An 18,668-nucleotide genomic window follows, 5' to 3' on the forward strand; every position below is an offset into this window, starting at 1 on the left:
ATGGACAGGTGTAACCGATCGGACCAATCCATGTAAAAGGGGCCTAATGCTGGCCTTAGAAAATAAAAAGAAGTTCCTGAATGGCCGCACATCAGAGAAATGGCATCTTTATTGGTCGATAAAATCCAAATGCAGTCACATATCAAATATGGGAAAAACAGGATAAAACGGCTAACGCGTTTCACGCCTTTGCTCTGGCTCTTATTCATAGCTAAGGATAGAGAGCAAAATCACAGATATAAATAATAGCCGTACTCTGGTACTCTGAATACTCTGGTTTCTCTTCAGAGCGAATAAATCTTTCACCTTTTTACTAAAGATTTCCGTGGCGAGGAACAAGCATGATTTTCAGAGAATTTTTTGATGCCTAGCGAATGCTGGGCTTGAAAAAAATAAATAAATTAATTAAATAATAGATAATAAATAAGCCTTAAAATTGTCTATGGGATGAATAGCCAATCAGACATCACAAAATGAATTGCAGGCTAAAGTGTGCACACCTCTAATATACCTCACCTGGAAAATGGAGTACACCTGAGCTAAAAAGGAAAAATAAAGGAAAAACATCCATAAAGATACTAATATACAGGCTCTGTGTAAACATCTATAAACCAGGAAGAAGCAAACCGTACACAAAAATAAATAACACACACAACATACTAAGACATGTTAAAAAGAAAACAATGTATACAAACTTGTTTCATTGTTAAACCATTAGTGACAAAAACCCTGCACACATATTAACCCCACCAATACCGTTCTGGATTGAATCAAAAAACAAATGAGTGAACAGTAGAGGACAAGTGGCATGTATACATGTTGTGTAAATGCATGTCAATTCAAACCGATCATTAGGATGTGTGAATATGATAAAAACACTTTGTTACACATGAAGTATGTAAATACTATGTACATCATAACCTTGTATACCTAAACCAACCCCAACCTGGCTCTCTGCATAACGACATTTACATCGATAATCCTGTTATAATAGCCAAATGTACCTAAAATCAACAAGTGACTTTGGTGGGGGGCACTAAAAAAATGTAGAAAAAAAAGTCTCCCCATAGGTCAGGAAAAACATATGATGAACGAACCCTGACTAAACTTGATTATAAAATGGCATCAGCCTTGGCATAAAGATATATAAAGGACAAGCCCTAACGGAAGATAGAAAGAAAATCCTGCAAAACAATTGAATGGTATATGGAGATCATAAAGGAAATACCCGTCTCACAAATAGAAAAAAGGAAGGAAAAGGAAATGACATCCAGTGTAACAGAAAGTATGATATGGATGCTGGCCTTACACTATACGAAAAATCGGCTGAACCATTTTCCAAAAACGAACATTCGGCCGTGATCGCAAACGATGGTGCCATCATGTAATGATCGCTAAATCGTTCAGCGGACATAAATAATGCATTTTTTTTTTTCGTTTTTTTTTACATATACCTAGTGCAGACAGTTCAAATGGGCAACACGTTAACCTTTCAATTTATCATTCGTTCAGCAGAAAATTTCCAAACTTGTCCTTCGTTTTTTCGGCTCAAAAAACGTCCCAATAATGATTGCTTTTGTGCCCATTAAGTGTCTGAAAAACAAACCGTCTGACCGAATTTTGGACAATTTTTCGTATAGTGTATGGCCAGAATAAGGCTGCTTTCACACTGGTGCGCTGCAGTTTACTCACACCGTGGGTGCAGAGCAGTGCACTTGCGGCCTTCCTACGGGTTAGCTGCACTTTGCCATAGACTTCTATTATATATTGCAGGTTTGGTGCATTTTATGAATGCAGACGTTTTGTTGCGCTGTCTGAGAGCCCACCAAACCCGCAGGATATAATAGACTCCTATGGCTCAGTACAGCTAATCCACAGGAAAGCCGTAGGTGCACAGCGCTGCACTTGCGGATCACTGTGAAAGCAGCCTAATAAAACTTTTTTCATAAGTTGTCACATATATATATATGCAGATTGCAAAATTATGATGTTAAATACATAATGTATCCATTGCTAAACTGTGATGTTTAATAAGCTGACCTTTTATCTGTCAGTTTCTGCTTGCATCATTTTAGGTTTTTGCTTTTTGTCCCAGGAGAAGTGATACCAAATACACTTTGCTTGGGACAGGAGCTAGCGCTACAGAGAAAGCATCAGATTATGCGGTTCCCTTGGTGGGAAGGAAAGAAAATAGTCATCATGAAGCTGGCTAAGGGAAAATTTAGGATTTCTAAAAAAACAAAAAAACAAACATCTGTAATCCCCTCCACACGGCAGCTTCATATCAATGCTGCAGCTGTCCCCTACCGTCTCTAAGCCCAAGAACTGAGAGATCACATGACTGCTGATCACTCCATTTTTGGTCCGCTCTGAGAAGACAGCAGTGACTGAGTCACCGCGCTCTGCTCTGCCCCTCCAGCGCTCACTGGAGCACTGACCTGTGGAGGTGGGCTTTAGTGGCTGGCTCAGGCTCTCAGTGGCATGTTAAAGCGGGAGTCCGCCGTTTTTTTATTTTTTATTTTTAAAGCCAGCAGCTACAAATACTGCAGCTGCTGACTTTTAAAATAGTGACACTTACCCGCCCAGCGCGCCCGCGATGTCGGCACCCGAAGCCGATCTCTCGATCGTCTCTCGGGTTCTGCTGCCGCCATCTTGGGTATGGGAATCAGGAAGTGGAGCCTTTCGGCTTCATTTCCCGGTTCCCTACTGCGCATGCGCGAGTCGCGCTGCGCAATAAGGATGGTCCCCGCTGTCTCTGGGATCCGTGTGTTTCCGTGTGTTAGATTCTGCGGAAAGGGGCGTACTTTCTACAGAATCTACGCCGGAAGTGGGTGCAGATACCTGTACTGTACAGGTACCTGCACCCCCCCTCCCCCCTGAAAGGTGCCAATTGTGGCGCCGGAGGGAGGGATGGTTCCAATGAGCGGAAGGTCCACTTTAGAGTGGACTTCCGCTTTAAGAGGCTGAACCAGCTGCCGGTCAGGCACCTGGGGGGGGGGGGATTCTGACATCGTCAAGATCCTTCCGGAGCCTGGACCGGCTCTGATGCTTTAGCCTGCTGTTGGCTGATTCTGAGTCACCGGAGCGCACAAATGAGTGCACTTCTATCACCCACAAGAGAAGCATGGCCAAAAAAGTTTTGGACACGCTTCTGTTTTTTTAAATCGGTCACATTACTAAAAAGAAAATCGCATAGCACTGCTTGGAAAATCAATATTGTCAACAACAGAAGTGCAATCTGAGCAATGATGAGGGGGGGGGGGGGGAGAATCTTGATAACCTACAGCAATCAAGTATTGGCTACCGTGAGACTTTCATTATGCAGAATATCTGCCTATCTATCGGCCTGTCATCTCTCCATCTCACTATTTCTCCATGTCCCTGCAGGTCTCTCTCAATCTATCTAGCTCTTCCTAATCTGCACCAACATTAATCGCTTAAAATTCTAGTCTCCAACCCCCACTTGAGCAGCTCTTCCATGGCCCACTTTGGAAAAGCAGAAAGTGGAAGCACAAGGAAAGAATGGAAAACGTTTGCATTGTCGTTTTGATTGGCAGTGCCTGTGAAGGAGAGGTTATTTCATGTGGCTGTTTCTTTTCAGGCAATCTTTCCTTTATGTACACACCATTCATCTGGGTACAGTTCTCTATTCAAAATCCTTTTTTTTTTTTTCCAGTCCTTTCTTTCTCTTCCTCACTCTTTCCCCCTCCTTTCTTTTCATTATTTCCTTTATGCGCACCTCCCCCCAGACTGCATTTTCTTTTCTTTTTCATGTTCTTCCTGTATTCAGTTCCTTTTTAGATCCTTTGCGTTTTTTGCTTTTTCTCCTTTTTTTTTTTTTTTTTTTGCATAGACTAATTCTGTGTTTCTTGGGGGAAGGGGGAGGATCTCCATAATTTTGTTGCAGACTTGACGAGAGTTCTTGCTATAACGATTTGTTTTAAAAGAAAAATATCCCCTGTTACGGGAGGATATGGTGGTTCATTATATGTCGCAGAGGATGATATTTAGAGAGCTTTACAAAGCCAAAGTAATGCCCGTTGCCCATAGAAAGGAATTCTTGCATCGGATTTTTTGTATTAACTGAAAGCAAACCTTATTTAGCAAAGCCAATTTTTTTTTTTTTTCGTAAGAATTAATAAATTCAGAGCTGTTTTTTTAAATACACTTTTAAAGCTGAAATATATTCCTTATTGTCACGAGAATATAAATCCACTTTGTGTGCAGCAAAAGCTTTTGCAAATCCAGATATTACCTTGGAAAGGTAGCAGTGACATCATTGTGCTATTACATGTGCATAGAGCAGAGTTGTGAAAGGGACTCGGCAGCTCCACCCACTACAGGTTGCTTGCACGAAATTACGGTAGGGGGCGGCGACGAGACCAGTCACTCTACACAAGGAGAGAGCAGCAGCAGTGAGCGGTCTTTATTATTTATTGAAGTTTCTGCAAAGTTTTAAAGTGGTTGTAAATCCACTTTTTGGACTTCTACCTATAGGTAGACAAAAAAGTGGTACGGCAGGGCTGCGTGAATAAGTTGTGCCACATCTAGAAAAAGTTACTGAAAAAGAAATCCCCCTAGGGAGGGATTTTAAAGGCACGTACAACTCACTTAGAAAACAATACAAAAATATTTTATTACATAAAACAAACAGAGAAGTAATGTACAGTATACATAAAAAATATATAGATCCCAGAGAGTACAATTATAGAAACTAGAAGGACATGCTTTATTAAGCTCCGAAACGCATAGGGTGACTATACCTACATGGATTACACTATAAAATTAAGTGGTGTACACTGTTAACAATGTTTCTATAATTGTATCCAGATATCTATATATTTTTTATGTATACTGTACATTACTTCTCTGTTTTATGTAATATTTTTGTATTGTTTTCCAAGTGAGTTGTACGTGCCTTTTTAAAATCCACCCCTAGGGGATTTATTTTTCCGTATCTACCTATAGGTAAGCCTAAAATAAAGCTTACCTATAAGTAGTGGAAATATCTTCGAAACCTGCGCCGTTTTAGGAGATATTTCACTTGTAGTCCGCCGAAAATTCCAACGGCGCATGTGCAGGGAAGAAACAAAACGAAGTGCCGTTTCTTCCCTAGCCTGTCCCGTTAATCACGGCTCCCGTGCGCATGCGCGGGAGTGATGTCACGCTCCTCCGGCGAATCACAGAGCTGGAGTCCACGGCCCGGAAGGAAGAGGGGCCAGAAGATGGACGCTGCCTACAAAGGGAACATCGCTGAATTCTTTTTGCAGGTAAGTGGCACAACATGGGCTAGTATGCGATGCATACTAGTCCATTATGCTTTTCATTTGCAGGCTTTGCAGCGAGCAAAAGAGGAAGTAAAACCCATCAGGGTTTACTTCCACTTTAACACTGAATCACTGCACAGATCTGGAAGAAGTATACAAAGTACAGCAAGACTGAAGGAAGAGCACACACAATTCTTGTAATTATATATAATATTTGCTTATCTTGGAGTTCAGCCATAATGACCTAAAGGAGTTTGGCTCCGGCTAGGAGAGTCCCTGTTTTTGGATCCTGAAAAAGATAGGATTTGTTGGTTTGAGAACAATCTATCCAGGTATTGGCAAACCAAGGGCAGGTCTTAAAATGTCACATTTGTGCATAGCGGTAATGCGTGATATGAATGCATGTCTTGCAGCACAAGTTAGTGTAAACTGCGCTCTGCATTGCGGTGCTATTTATTGCACCCAAATGCATATATATATAGTATGTAGCAATATTATGGGGTTGATTTACTAAAACTGGAGAGTGCAAAATCTGTTGAAGCTCTGCATAGAAACCAGTCGGCTTCCAGGTATTTTTGTCAAAGCCTAAGTGAACAAGTTAGAAGCTGATTGGCTGCCATGCACAGATGCACCAGGTTTTGCACTCTCCAGTTTTAGTAAATCAACCTCAATGCATTGTAGTGTGATTAATTGATGAAAATGCTGTAGGTGTGGTTATTCCATGCCGCTGTCAGCACAATCAAATGCTAAAGGGTTAGTTTACCTTCAGACAAAAAATAGCCCCATTTCTATGGCATGTTTTGTGGGCCCATCGCTGCTCCCTCAAGTCTGTCCTAAAAACTCCCAAGTTGGCGACCTCTCCCTCCATCCTGTCTAGATGAAAGTATGGGCTGGCCATTGCAAACCCCCTAACAGCTCCATAAGATTGAAGACTAGGGCTCATTCAAATCCCGCACATGCACAGCACGCCAGGTCCCCCTGTAGCACAACCCTGACCTCAACTGCTGCTGCAAGAGGAAAAGAGCGCACTGCAATTGTTATATGAATGAGTCAGAGCCCTCAATGCTTTGGTGCTGAGACTACTCTTGCAATGGCCAAGCCATCTTGTCATCTTACGACTTTAGACTAGACTTGGAACACCACTCCAAGCTGGGAATTGCACTTCCAAGATACACAGGACGAGAGCTGCAGGCTACCAAAATGCATACATTAAATGAAGATGACGCTGCTCTCCCAACCAGCCACCATAACATGAGAATCAAGATTGGCTTCAGCCTACATGTCTCCAACAGAAGGCCACACCCCCTGACACATTAGGGGCGGGCCTTTTGGCAGAGACAGGCTTAAGCGGATCTTGATTCTCATGTTATGGCCGCTGGTTGGGAGAGCGCTGTCATCATCATTTCATACATCTTGTCATCTAGTCAGGTGAAGGGAGGGTCCCCTACCTTGGAGTTTCTGGCTTGGGATGGACCGCCAATGGCCAACAGGCCTGCCATTGAAAAGAAGCTTCATTTTTCAAACCTAAACAGTGTTTTTAATGTAGTAGGGATGCTGGGGCATGTGGGCATTTATTTTTAAAGGTGAACTTGCCCTTTAAAAGGTATCAGACCCCTCCAAAATATCTCCCAGCTTACCATATGGCTACTGTTTTTTTTTTTTTTTCCCAGGCTAAGAACATTTTCAGCAGCTACAGAAAAAGCACGTTAATATTTCCAGAAATGTGTCCTTGTCCCTTCCTGTGAGCTAAACAGAAAGAAAAAAACAATCTTATTTGGCCTTTAAACTCCTGATTCTTGCAATAGAGATGAATAAAGACAGACCTCTTTAGATATAGTGGAGGAGTGATTGAACTATCCAGGGACAGGAAGTGTGTTAGCAAGATAACCAGATGAAAATAAAGAGCCAGAAAAAAAAAAAGCACCTAAGAAATGGTATGCCGCATATACACCATCAGAATTTTGGTCAGAAAAAGCTCTGATGGTTTTCCCGATGGAATTCCGAGTGGGATTTCGCTCAAGCTGTCTTGCATACACACAGTCACACCAAATTACGACTGCCAAGAATACGGTGACGTACAACATGTACGACGGGACTAGAAAAAGGAAGTTCAATACCCAGTAGCCAATAGCTTCCGTCTCCTAGTTGAATCTGAGCATGCGTGAGTTTTTGCGTATAGGAATTGCATACACCTGATCGGAAAAATTAAGAACATGCTCTCAAATTTTTGCTGGCGGGAATTCGGCCAGCTAAATTCCGATAGAGCATACACACGGTCGCATTTTCCAATGAAAAGCTCTCATCGTTTTTTTGCTGGCCGAAATTTCGATCGTGTACGCGGCAGTAAACTGCAATATTTTCCATTTTTCTTTTTGATTTAGATTCAATTGGGTGCTTTAACGCAGGGTGTCAGAGTGCACAAAAATGTGTTAAAAAGTCCTTATGTTGAGAAGTACTGGACCAATCTATTACAGGGTCCTGTAAGGTAGTAACTGTAGATTTACAGCAGTGGAAAGGCCAGAGGTTGCTCTAGCGTTAAAGTGGTTCTAAGGTCAGAATATTTTTACCTTAAAGCGGACCTCCATCCTTCCGCTCATCGGAACCCTCCCCCCCCCCCCGGTGCCACAATTGCCACCTTTCAGGGGGGAGGGGGGTGCAGATACCTGTATAATCCAGGTATCTGCACCCACTTCCGGGAATAGCTACCCTGTTTCCCCTAAAATAAGACCTAGCCTGATTGTCGGTGTTGGCTGCAATATAAGCCCTACCACCCAAATAAGCCCTACCCTGTTTCCTCAAAAATAAGCCCTACCCTGAAAAGAAGACCTACAAGGACTTTAACTAGGGCTTATTTGGGGGGTAGGGCTTTTATTGCAGCTATCACCAACAATCACACTAGGTCTTATTTTAGGGGAAACAGGGTAGCCGCAGATGACCCCGCCTGCATGCGCAGTAGGGAACCGGGCAGTGAAGCCGCAACGATTCACTTTCTGATTCCCTGTCAGAAGATGGTGGTGGGGGCTGCCGAGAGACGAGTGATTGCTAGTCATCTGCTGCTGACATCGTTGGACCCTGGGACAGGTAAGTGTCCATTTATTAAGTCAGCAGCTGCAGTATTTGTAGCTGTTGACTTTTTAAATATTTTTTGCTTAAGGTGGCACTCCTCTTTAAAGTGTTAACCCAAAAAAAAAATAATTGGATTCTGGTCCCTTGAAGCAGATTACACAGCATGGTGCTTGTGCTATGTAATCTGTCCCCATCTAATCTGTAGAAAAAAAACCTAAACCTACCACTTCCTGTATAAACAGACCATGATAACCAGGGCATCTCCGCCCTGATCACCGTGGTCAAAGTGCCTCGGTGTGTGATAGGATGCCTGCTCTCCTCTCCTCTCTTACCCCTAACCCCCGCCTTCCTCCCTGTCAGCGCCCTCTCTGTCAGTCTCTGGCCTGCCCCCACCCCCCCCCCCAACCGTTATTATTTTAAAATCAAAATATACATTTTGTCACTGCCAGCCTCTCTTAGAGTATGTGTATGTTTTATTTAAAAACAAGTGCCGTAAATACTGAATATCCGCTGTCTTCAGGCCAGTTACGTGACTCGCGGATGCTTTTCAGCTCCGATGGGTGTCTTCTTGTATATATGCCCTAACAAACACTTTAAAGCAGAGGTCCGCCCACCGCTACAAAAGTTTACAACCAGCAGCTACACATACTGCAACTGCTGGCTTTTAATAATAGGACACTTTCCTGTGCTGGAGTCCAGAGATGTCAGCACCGCAGCTGATGTTTACATCAGCTGTCAGGTGCTGCCGCCACCATTGTGGGTAAGGGAACCCAGAAGTGTAGCCTTATGGTTTCACGCAGGGAACCCTACTGCGCATGTGCGAAGCTCGGCTCCTCTCTCCTACTGGCCCAGCGACAGAGAGGAGGATGGAGCCGAGCCGTGACATCAATATCCGGGGCTGTGGCTCCTGGAAGTGGGTACAGGATATCCCTGTCAGACAGGTATCCTGTCCCCCCTCCCTCGAAAGGTGCCAATTGTGGCACCGGAGGGGGGAGGAAACAAATGAGTGGAAGTTCCGCTTTATTGCTTTAGGGTAAAATAAAAATTCCCGCTACTTGGTCCCCCAATCCCCAAATACTTGCCTGCCTCCTCTCTCAATCCAGAGTTGTCTCGGCAGCTCTGCTCCCTCTTCTTGGTATTCCAGGGCTCTGAGAGCAGGGGGGCCATTGGCTCCTGCTGCTGTCGGTCAAATCCTGCGAGGAGGGAGAAACGGGGTATGGCCAAGCCACACTGTATGTTTCTGTATGGACAAACACAGCCCAGCTCGGGAGTGCACCCACTCGGGTGCCCCTCCAACACAGGGCATGCTGAGAGGGAACCCACAGGTAAGGAGGAACAGACAATGTTGGCGTGGGAATCTAGGTGAAAAGGTAAGCCACTGCTCTGTCAATACCCATTTATATTGTAATAAAAAAATTTACTTTACAATCACTTGGGGGAAGAGGAGGATCGGAACTGCTCTGTGCAATACTATTGCACAGAGCAGGTAAGTGTATAGCATGTTTGTTATTGAAAAAAAAAAATTTGAACTTTTACAATTTCAAACCCTTATTTTATGGTACGGGACTATGATCAGGTATTGCAGTGAAATGGATGGTTAAACACATGTTTTTATGAAGGTTTCCAGTAATCCAATAGTTTATATTTGTTTTTGTTTGTCCTGTTAGACCCACTGAAGCACACATTATCTGTCCGTCTTGTATATGGTATATGTGAAGTGCAGAAATTGGAGTACTGATTGCTAGTCCGTGTGCTGGAGATGCTTTTGTAAGCTTGGACTTCAAAAATGATTGTTATATTTGATTGCTATGTGTGTGTGCGAAATTCTGTTTTTCATTTTTGTTCTGAATAACCCAATTCATTTAGGTTTACAGGACAGTTGCAGTACTTTTAGATTTTTTTAAAATTGAAAAAAAAATAAAATTGTGTTTTCTGATAATGGTGTATTGCAAAACCCTAAAAATGTAAAAGGTACATTAACCCTGAACTGAATTTTTAGTTCATTGGTGGACACTGAGTTGAACTGCCCATATGCTTCATATATCTTTTTGTGACTCCATCTGCAAGAACATCTTGTCTGCCATGTCACCGCCATTCCCAAGCCAACTGTCGGGAGTCTCACTCTTCTGCCTACATTTTGAGTAATTTTAAAAACGAATAAATACTTCGTTTCATTCTTGCCTCCGGATTTTCTATCTTGGCAATGGCGGGAACTAGGGATGCACAGATACTTACTTACTTACTTTTTTTTTTATTTTTTATTTTATTTTTAGGAGTTTTTTATTTTTACGAGTTTTTTTTTTTAGTACTCGCTGATACCAATTACCGATACCTACCGCAACAGTTTTTTTGTTTACACTTCAGCTGTCGGCAATGGTATAAAGCATTGAAAGTTATTTACAATTGAAATACGTTATTTTTTTTTAAATGAAACGTGTAAATATATGTTAAAGGTGTAAAAAAATTAGTAAACAAACAAAAAGTTTTAATTCCTAATAGTTTCTAAAATAGAAGTGAGCATAAACTGCCAGAAAATAAGAGAAGGAGATTAAGGAGTTAAGGCTGATTAGAGTATATTAAGGGTAATAAGGGATTAAATAGAGGACCATTTAATAAAAAAATCTTTTTTTTTTTTTGCTTGACAGGTTGCTTAAGCCTAGGTTCAGACTAGTGCGATCTCAGACATTGCATGTGATTTGTACCTGCACCGCAGGTGCCGATCACATGCGATGTTCTGAGCAATGTGAGTTCAGCCTTACAGTTGTATGGGACTTGCTGTTCCCCGCACTGGAATCGGATTGCATCACCCATGCGATCCAATTCCTGTACGAATCCACAGTTCGCACTGTTATCCGCGGAACCGTTCTGGGGATGTCATTAACTTTGTAATGACACCTGCAGCGGTTTGCAGAGGGCAGTGTGATCTGCCTGCGGGAGAGAAGCGATGCTGGAATCGCGCTGGTTCCCGCATCGCACTAGTCTAAACCTAGGCTTAAACTGACTTCATCTGCAGATTGAGGTTCATCCCTTTTGATCTGTAGATGTATAAACAAAAGGAAACAATGTTTTTTTTTTTTTTTGTTTTTTTTCGTCTATCTGTTTCAGCGGCTGTTGTTGATAAACATTGGCTTTTTTTTGACAGCTCCAGTTGCCGGGACTTAGTTTAAACTTTAGGTGTCAACTGGGGAACCCCACTGACAGCTGAATGAGTTATCGTTTAAGGATGTGGCGGCACCGCTCCTTGACAACCGATAATAGCCTGCTTTTGTATATTTCAGCTGTCAGTAGGGGAATCCGGCTGACAGCTAAAAGTACAGAGCCTGAAAGTATTAGTTTCAGAGCATTTGCAAGCGTATCGATAATCGTGCAAATGCTTAGTATCAGCACCGATATCGGTACAACCCTAGCGAGAACGTAAGCTTTCATCTTGAACATGGAGATCTTATAGTTGCAGTGTCCAGAGGTAGAAGATGACCTCCACCAGACATAAGTACCAGTTTTAGTGGACTTGCCTTTGTGTCTTGGCATGGTAATACAAAGACTTCTTTTGACTTGAGCGCCTTGTCTAGAAAACTGTGCAAAAATGAATGCATACATTAAAACAAATATAGCCGGTTTGTTACTAACAATAACAGAGGTGCATTTGCTTTAATTAGCAAGGATTTTTCTCTGTGCTTTAGGAAATGAGCACATTTTAATGATGGGCTGTGTAGCTAATTTAATAAAGAAGAGCCACTCCTGTTATTCACTACCAAAGATCTAATCTGCTGCATTAACTCCTGAGGCATTGTTCTGCATTTGATCATGTACACAGATCATTGCTTGCACCTTAGTATATTGATGTTTTGTAGTTTAGACTTGCATTCTGTCTGTTACATATTTCTATTGCTCTTGCAACTGGTGGTAAGTGAATCACTTTAAAATTCATTCTTTTGTGGCCCTGCTGAAGTAATCGCACCCTTTCTAAACCAGATTTCCATGAAACCCTATGGTTCCAATAGAACATGTGTCAAACACAAGACCTGTGGGCAGAATCCGGCCCGCTAGGCCATTTCACGTGGCCCTTGCACCCTGTGCTTTTTTTCAGCTAGAACATAGCAGAACTCCATTCTGCCATCTCTGGCTCTCACCCTCTGCTCCCCACTCACCACTCTGACTTGTAAAGACAGAAGTCTTCTGTGTTTACAAGGACCGCTTTCCTCTTGGTGGCTCTCTCAGATCCCAGCCTGCCCTGAACTGATTGCATGGACAAGGGAGATGCAGGTACAGTGTGGGATGGGGCATCATGTTGTAAGCTGCAATGTGATCCCGTCTGGGCTCAGATGCCGACCAATGATCTCCCTGCAAGTGAAAAAGAGAGGTGGAACTGCCTGCACTCCAAGCAGGTACTATAGCCGGGCCGGATAGGTGAGGGGGGGGGGTGCTGCAGAAGTCTGCACCGAGGAGGGGTGGAAGTTAGCTAATCCCTGCACAGTGCACACCCCTACCCCTGCATTCTGTATGTAGCGCACTCCTCAACTCTGCACTCTGTATACAGTGCACCCTTGAACTCTGCATTCCTAAACTACAGACGTAACGTACTGGTATTTATTGGCCATTTATGATCCTCCCAATGTTAGTTCAATTTGTCTATACCTTCCATGCTGTTCCATTGGGGGGGGGGGGGTGTTTGAGTTCCTGCACCTATTCTCTGAGAAAAAAAATCCCTGGATACATTTTATATAGTCTTACAGATACAACCAACCCTTTCAAGGCAAGCATAATGCTGATGCAGCACGTGATACCCCTGATCTAGAGGATGCTAGGGGTTCCTTGAGCTGTGTCTGACTGAGCTCTTATCTGATTAAGCCTGCATAATTCTGGGGCATAATTCTGGGGCCAGCACCACTTTATCTGTCTGAAAGGGTGGCAATTTGACCACCACTGTAAGGGAGCCATTCTTCCCGCTAACCACCAATGTAGGGAGCTTTTTTTTCCCATTGACACCCAATGAATTGATTCTAACAGAGGCTCAAGATGTGTAATTTTATTTTGAGGGTTCCTCAGGGTAATATGGTTGAGAAAGGTATGACGACAAGACCCCAGTTTACATCGGTAGAACTAGGTGGGGTCTGGAGGCCAGCATTGAAACCTTATGGTCCTCCATCACAGCTAGCCACTGCTAGAGATTATTGATGTTCCTGATGTTTTTTTTCAGTATCTTATTGACCTCTGCGTGTCTGTGTAGTTAGCTGCCCAAAGAGAGTAGGAGCCATGGCATGTACCATAATATGATATGGTGTAAAGGGCAAGAAACCAGGGTACCACTGGTTAGGCTACATAACTTAAGATGTTTGTTGAAGGCCAGGCTACATAACTTCCATTGTGTATAGAGGTACATATCTCCTCATTTTCAAATCATATAGGTTTATAATTTAATGCATTTAAACTATGGATAAACATTACCCAGAGAGAAAATATTCTCAATTTTTGCAAGTGCACATTTTTAGTTATTCTAAATGAGTTCCTACAACTGTTCATTTTTCATGAGTGTTTTGTATTTCTCTCTAAAAGATCTGAGTATTACGTTCATTGCTACCATCACGGTGTCCTGCATGGCTCCGGAGATCAATCCCAAATACACCGATACCTAGATATTGTATAATTTCCAATCAGTCCTTGGAGGTGGACAGACTTTTGTATAGGCAGTAAGGTATAGTACAGCACGATCACACTACTGCATTTCCAACAAGCAGTCTGACGTGATCCATTGAGATGAATTGAATGAGCTCCGTGGCACAGGTAAGGGACACACCCAGGGAATACAAACATATGCTTCCCTACTAGCCTACCCTGAGCGACAGCATTTAGGAATATTGTTCTGTGGAGACCCTCCTCAAAGATAAAAAGTCCAAGCAACAGGGGACACTTTACCTCAAGGAATGATTGAGAGGGACCCTAGCCAATTCACACCAAGAGGTGGCGCTTTTATTTTTAATTCATTCATTTATTTATTTTACTAGCAACATCTGAGTAACCTCTAAGTGTTCCTCTGACCTGGATTTCAGTGTAGCTCAATAACTGGAGAAACTAGACAAACTGGATTTATGTTGTCATATGTGCAATGTCTATCCTCAAAAATAGAATCAGACAAATGTTATTGTTAATACAATTACCTCGTTCTCCTATACCGCTGCTGAATTAACAAGTCATGACAAGCAACTGTAGAACTGGTTCAAATTGAATGTATATTTTTTCTTACTTTGTCTTTTTATTGGGCAATAAAGATTACAGCTATAAACTGTTAGCGCCTAGGAACACCCAGCAATTATCCTCGGGTTTTGAGCACTGGAATTAAAAAATAAAATTATTAGTCTACCTAGCATGATTTTCCTTCTTCCTTCTTTTTTCTTCCTTCTTTTTTCTTCCTTCTTTTTTCTTCCTTCTTTTTTCTTCCTTCTTTTTTCTTCTAACCCTTTTTTCTTCTTCCCTTTTTTCTTCTTCCTTCTTTTTTTTCTTCTTCCTTCTTCTGCCTTCTTTCCTTCTTCCTCCTTCTTTCTTTCTTCTGCCTTTTTTTTTTTTTTTTCGGGTTACCTTTTTGTGGGATTGGCCCGTTTGTATGTTTAGCTTGCTTTTTTGTGGTGTTGAAAAACATAATGGAAACTTTTAGAGCTGACATTTGATCTGCTTATTTTTATTTTTTATTTATTTTTTTTAAATCAGAAAACGTGTTTATTGTACACTAGGCAAGAAACATATATACAGTTAAATATATTTGCAGCATACATTTTGATCTGCTTATTTCTTACCTTCCCTGGTTCCTTCTTCCCCTCTCATCAACATGGTTACATATGTGTTTTAAATAAAATCTTTGTTTTATATTTCATACCTTGTTTTAGACCCAATAACATAATCAGTGGGTCTCTGTGCTTATCTATCACATGCAGGCAGATCATGGCTGGTGGGAGGGACCAGCAGGGTACTGTACATAGTTTTCTGAAAACATCATAGCACCTTAACGCAGTACCCCCCTCAACAGTCCCCAATGCAGGCAGTAGGCTAGTTCTTGGGATGAGTTATGTAATCTTCAAAATCTCTTGATAGGCAGTTATCCATCTGGAGGAGTGGGCATTCTTAAGCTTGGTACACGCTCATGTTTTTTTAAACAACCCCGCTGACCACTCCGGTCGGGAGCCGCTGTACTAATCCATGCAAGGTTAGTCCTGTAATCTCACCCCCCCTCCCACTCAGCTGTTGTGTTCTGAGAGGGCGACAGTCCCCTCCCCCCCCACCAGAACACATTGATTTCCAAAATTAAAGGTGATCTATAATTTTTTATTCGGTTTTAGCCACTTAAGGACCGGCCTTTTTTTTTTTTTAGATGTGTTGTTTACAAGTTCAACTTTTTTTTATTTTTATTTTTTTCTGCTAGAAAATTACCTAGAGCCCCCAAACATTATACATTTGTTTTTCTAACACTCTAGAGAATAAAATGGCGGTCGTTGCAATACTTTCTGTCACACACCATATTTGTGCAGCGGTCTTACAAGCGCACATTTTAAAAAAAATACACTTTTTTTTTAATAAAAAAAAGAGACAACAGTAAAGTTAGCCCAATTATTTTTTTAATTGTGAAAGATAATGTTATGCCGAGTAAATTGATACCCAACATGTCATGCTTCAAAATTGCACCTGTGCGTGGAATGGCGACAAACTTTTACCCTTAACCTCCATAGGCGACATTTAAAAAAATTCTACAGGTTGCATGTTTTGCTTTCGAGGAGATCTAGGGCTAGAATTATTGCTCTCGCTCTACCGATCGCGGTGATACCTCACATGTGTGGTTTGAACATAATTTTCTTATGTGGGCGCTACTCACGTATACATTCGCTTCTGCACGTGAGTTTGGCAGGACTGTTTTTAAAAAAAAATTTCACTTTTATTCCTATTACAAGGAATGTAAATATCCCTTGTAATAGAAAACAAAACATGACAGGACCTCTTAAATGAGATCTGGGGTCAAAAAAGACCTCAGATATCATATTTACACTAAGATGCAATAAAAAAAGTGTAATAAAAAAAAAATGGCCCTTTTAAGAGCTATGGGCGGAAGTGACGTTTTGACATTGCTTCCGCCCTACAGTGTCATGGAGACGGGTGGGGGCCATCTTGCCCTCACTCGTCTCCATGCCCAGCCGCCGAGAGGACTGACCGGATCACCTCCGCCGCTGCTGACGGCTCCGGTAAGCGGCGGAGGGCGCGGATCGCAGCGGGAGGGGCCCTCTCCCGCCGCCAATAAAAGTGATCTCGCGGTGAATCCACCGCAGAGACCACTTTTATCCTGTAACGGCCGAACGCTGCGATACCAGGGTTATGGCTGCTAGCTGCTGCCATAATGAAAAAAAGTCAGTGTCAAAATGTCCGCTGCAGTATTGCAGTCCCGCTATAAGTTGCTGATTGCTGCCATTTCTAGTTTAGAAATAAATAAATAAATGTCCCATAGATTGGTTTGTGCAAAATTTATAGCATCAACAATCAATATACACTCATTGTGATTATTTTTTTTTTTTTACCAAAAATATGTAGCAGAATACATATTGGTCTAAATTTATGGAGAAATTAGATTTTTTATTTCTTATTTATTGGATAGGTTTTATAGAAAAAGTAAGTAAGTTTGTTCTATAAAAAAAAAACAAAAAAACACCGAAGTGGTCAAATACCGCCAAAAGAAAGCTCTATTTTTGAGGGAAAAAAAGAAAATCAAGTTTATTTGGGTATCGCGTTGTATGACAGTGCAATTGTCAGTTAAAGTAACGTAGTGCTGTATCGCAAAAAATGACCTGGTCATTAAGGGGGTAAACCTTCCAAGGGGCGCGTAGTTAAAGAGGGATTCCACCTACAAAAAAAATATTAAAAGCCAGCAGCTATAAATACTACAGCTGCTGACTTTTAATAAATAGACACTCACCTGTCCCGGGTTCCAGCGATGCCGAGGCCGATCGATCGCTCGGCTCTCGGCTGCTGCCACCACCATTCTAGGTGAGGGAATCAGGAAGTGAAGCGAATCGGCTTCACTTCCCGGTTCCCTACTGCGCATGCGCGAGTCACGCAGCGCAATAGGAATTGTCCGCGCTGTCTCTGGGACCCGTGCGTGTCCCAGCAGACAGCGCGGCAGGACAGGAAGAGGCATAGACTCCCACGGGAGTCGTGGGTGTAAATACCTGTCTTTGACAGGTATATCCACCCCCCTCCCCCTGAAAGGTGCCAATTGTGACACCGGAGGTGGGGAGGGTTCCGATCAGCGGAAGTTTCACTTTAGGGTGGAACCCCGCTTTAAACTTTATTTTTTATTTTTACATTTGCTCAGATACCTCCTAGTTTCCAGGTCTAGGCAAATTGATGCCATACACCCTTCGGTCTGTATGCCTGAACTAAGGGCAGTGGGGTTCCAGGAAATAAATGCTACATGAATCATCTGTCCCTATTCAAGATTCCTTTGGGGGGGGGGGGGGGGGTTGTTTTTAAAGTGATGGATGGGGGGGGGGGGGTGTTGTGTTGAATATTAAAAGGTAATAAGTAGCGCTTTTGGTCTGCGGTGCTCGGATGCAGTGTAGTTCCGCTTTAACGAAGAACGCTTTCTTTGGGCCTCGTTGTTATATTATCAACAATAAAGATGTTCCTTTGTGTTGGCTTCCTCTTTCTGCTGTACAGAGGATTACAGGCTGCTGATATCAAGTACTTATGCCAGCTCTGTGTAAAAATAGATTTTAGGATTTTTTTTATTTATTTTTTATGAATTCATAAGTGGATTCATAATGTGTTTTTATTTCATATTTTTCTGCCTGGAGTTTAGATTTGAAATTCAAAACATCTCCATTTTTTTTTTTTTTTTTAATCTTCAAATTAGAACACAATCCTAAAAGTTCTGTAAACAAGGATTGAGAAAATACCTGACATTTTGGAGGGGGGGGGGGGGGGGGAGAAACACAACCTGGAAACGTGTTGCCCCAGAAAAACCGGACATTATTTTACAATAAGCATTGTTTTGTGTTGGTTTGTGCGTCCAAGGCTGTGCGTGCTTGCTGTAAAAACAGAAGGCGGAAGGAGATTAAAGTAAGAAGAGACAAAGACAGAGGTTTAAATGTAGGCAGAGATGTGGAGATAGATGAAAGGGGAATAAAAAAGAGAGAGATAACGGGAGAAAGAGACGCGAGGGATCCACATAAGTAAGATATCTGTTGCCTGGGTAACAGAAAGAATGAAAAAGGAGGACTGAGGGAGGTATGGAAAGAAGAGATGGCTGGAATATGCCGATGGGTGGGGGCAGGAGTTTGAAAATGGATGCAAGAGAATTGT

At 42.2% G+C, this 18,668-nt stretch overlaps 1 protein-coding gene and 1 non-coding gene across 2 annotated transcripts in view; both read left to right on the forward strand.

Annotated features, from left to right (window-relative positions):
* Positions 1-18,668, forward strand: part of ZNF710 (zinc finger protein 710) — a 114,692-nt gene that overhangs the window by 734 nt on the left and 95,290 nt on the right. The window lies entirely within an intron of this gene.
* LOC143965135 (U5 spliceosomal RNA) lies at positions 269-384 on the forward strand. The gene has a single exon (XR_013271538.1). It is a non-coding gene; the product is annotated as a U5 spliceosomal RNA (small nuclear RNA).

This window comes from Lithobates pipiens, unplaced genomic scaffold (genome assembly GCF_037356315.1).
Source record: "Lithobates pipiens isolate NorthernLeopardFrog02 unplaced genomic scaffold, aLitPip1_a1.2 Scaffold_8, whole genome shotgun sequence".
NCBI lineage: Eukaryota > Metazoa > Chordata > Amphibia > Anura > Ranidae > Lithobates > Lithobates pipiens.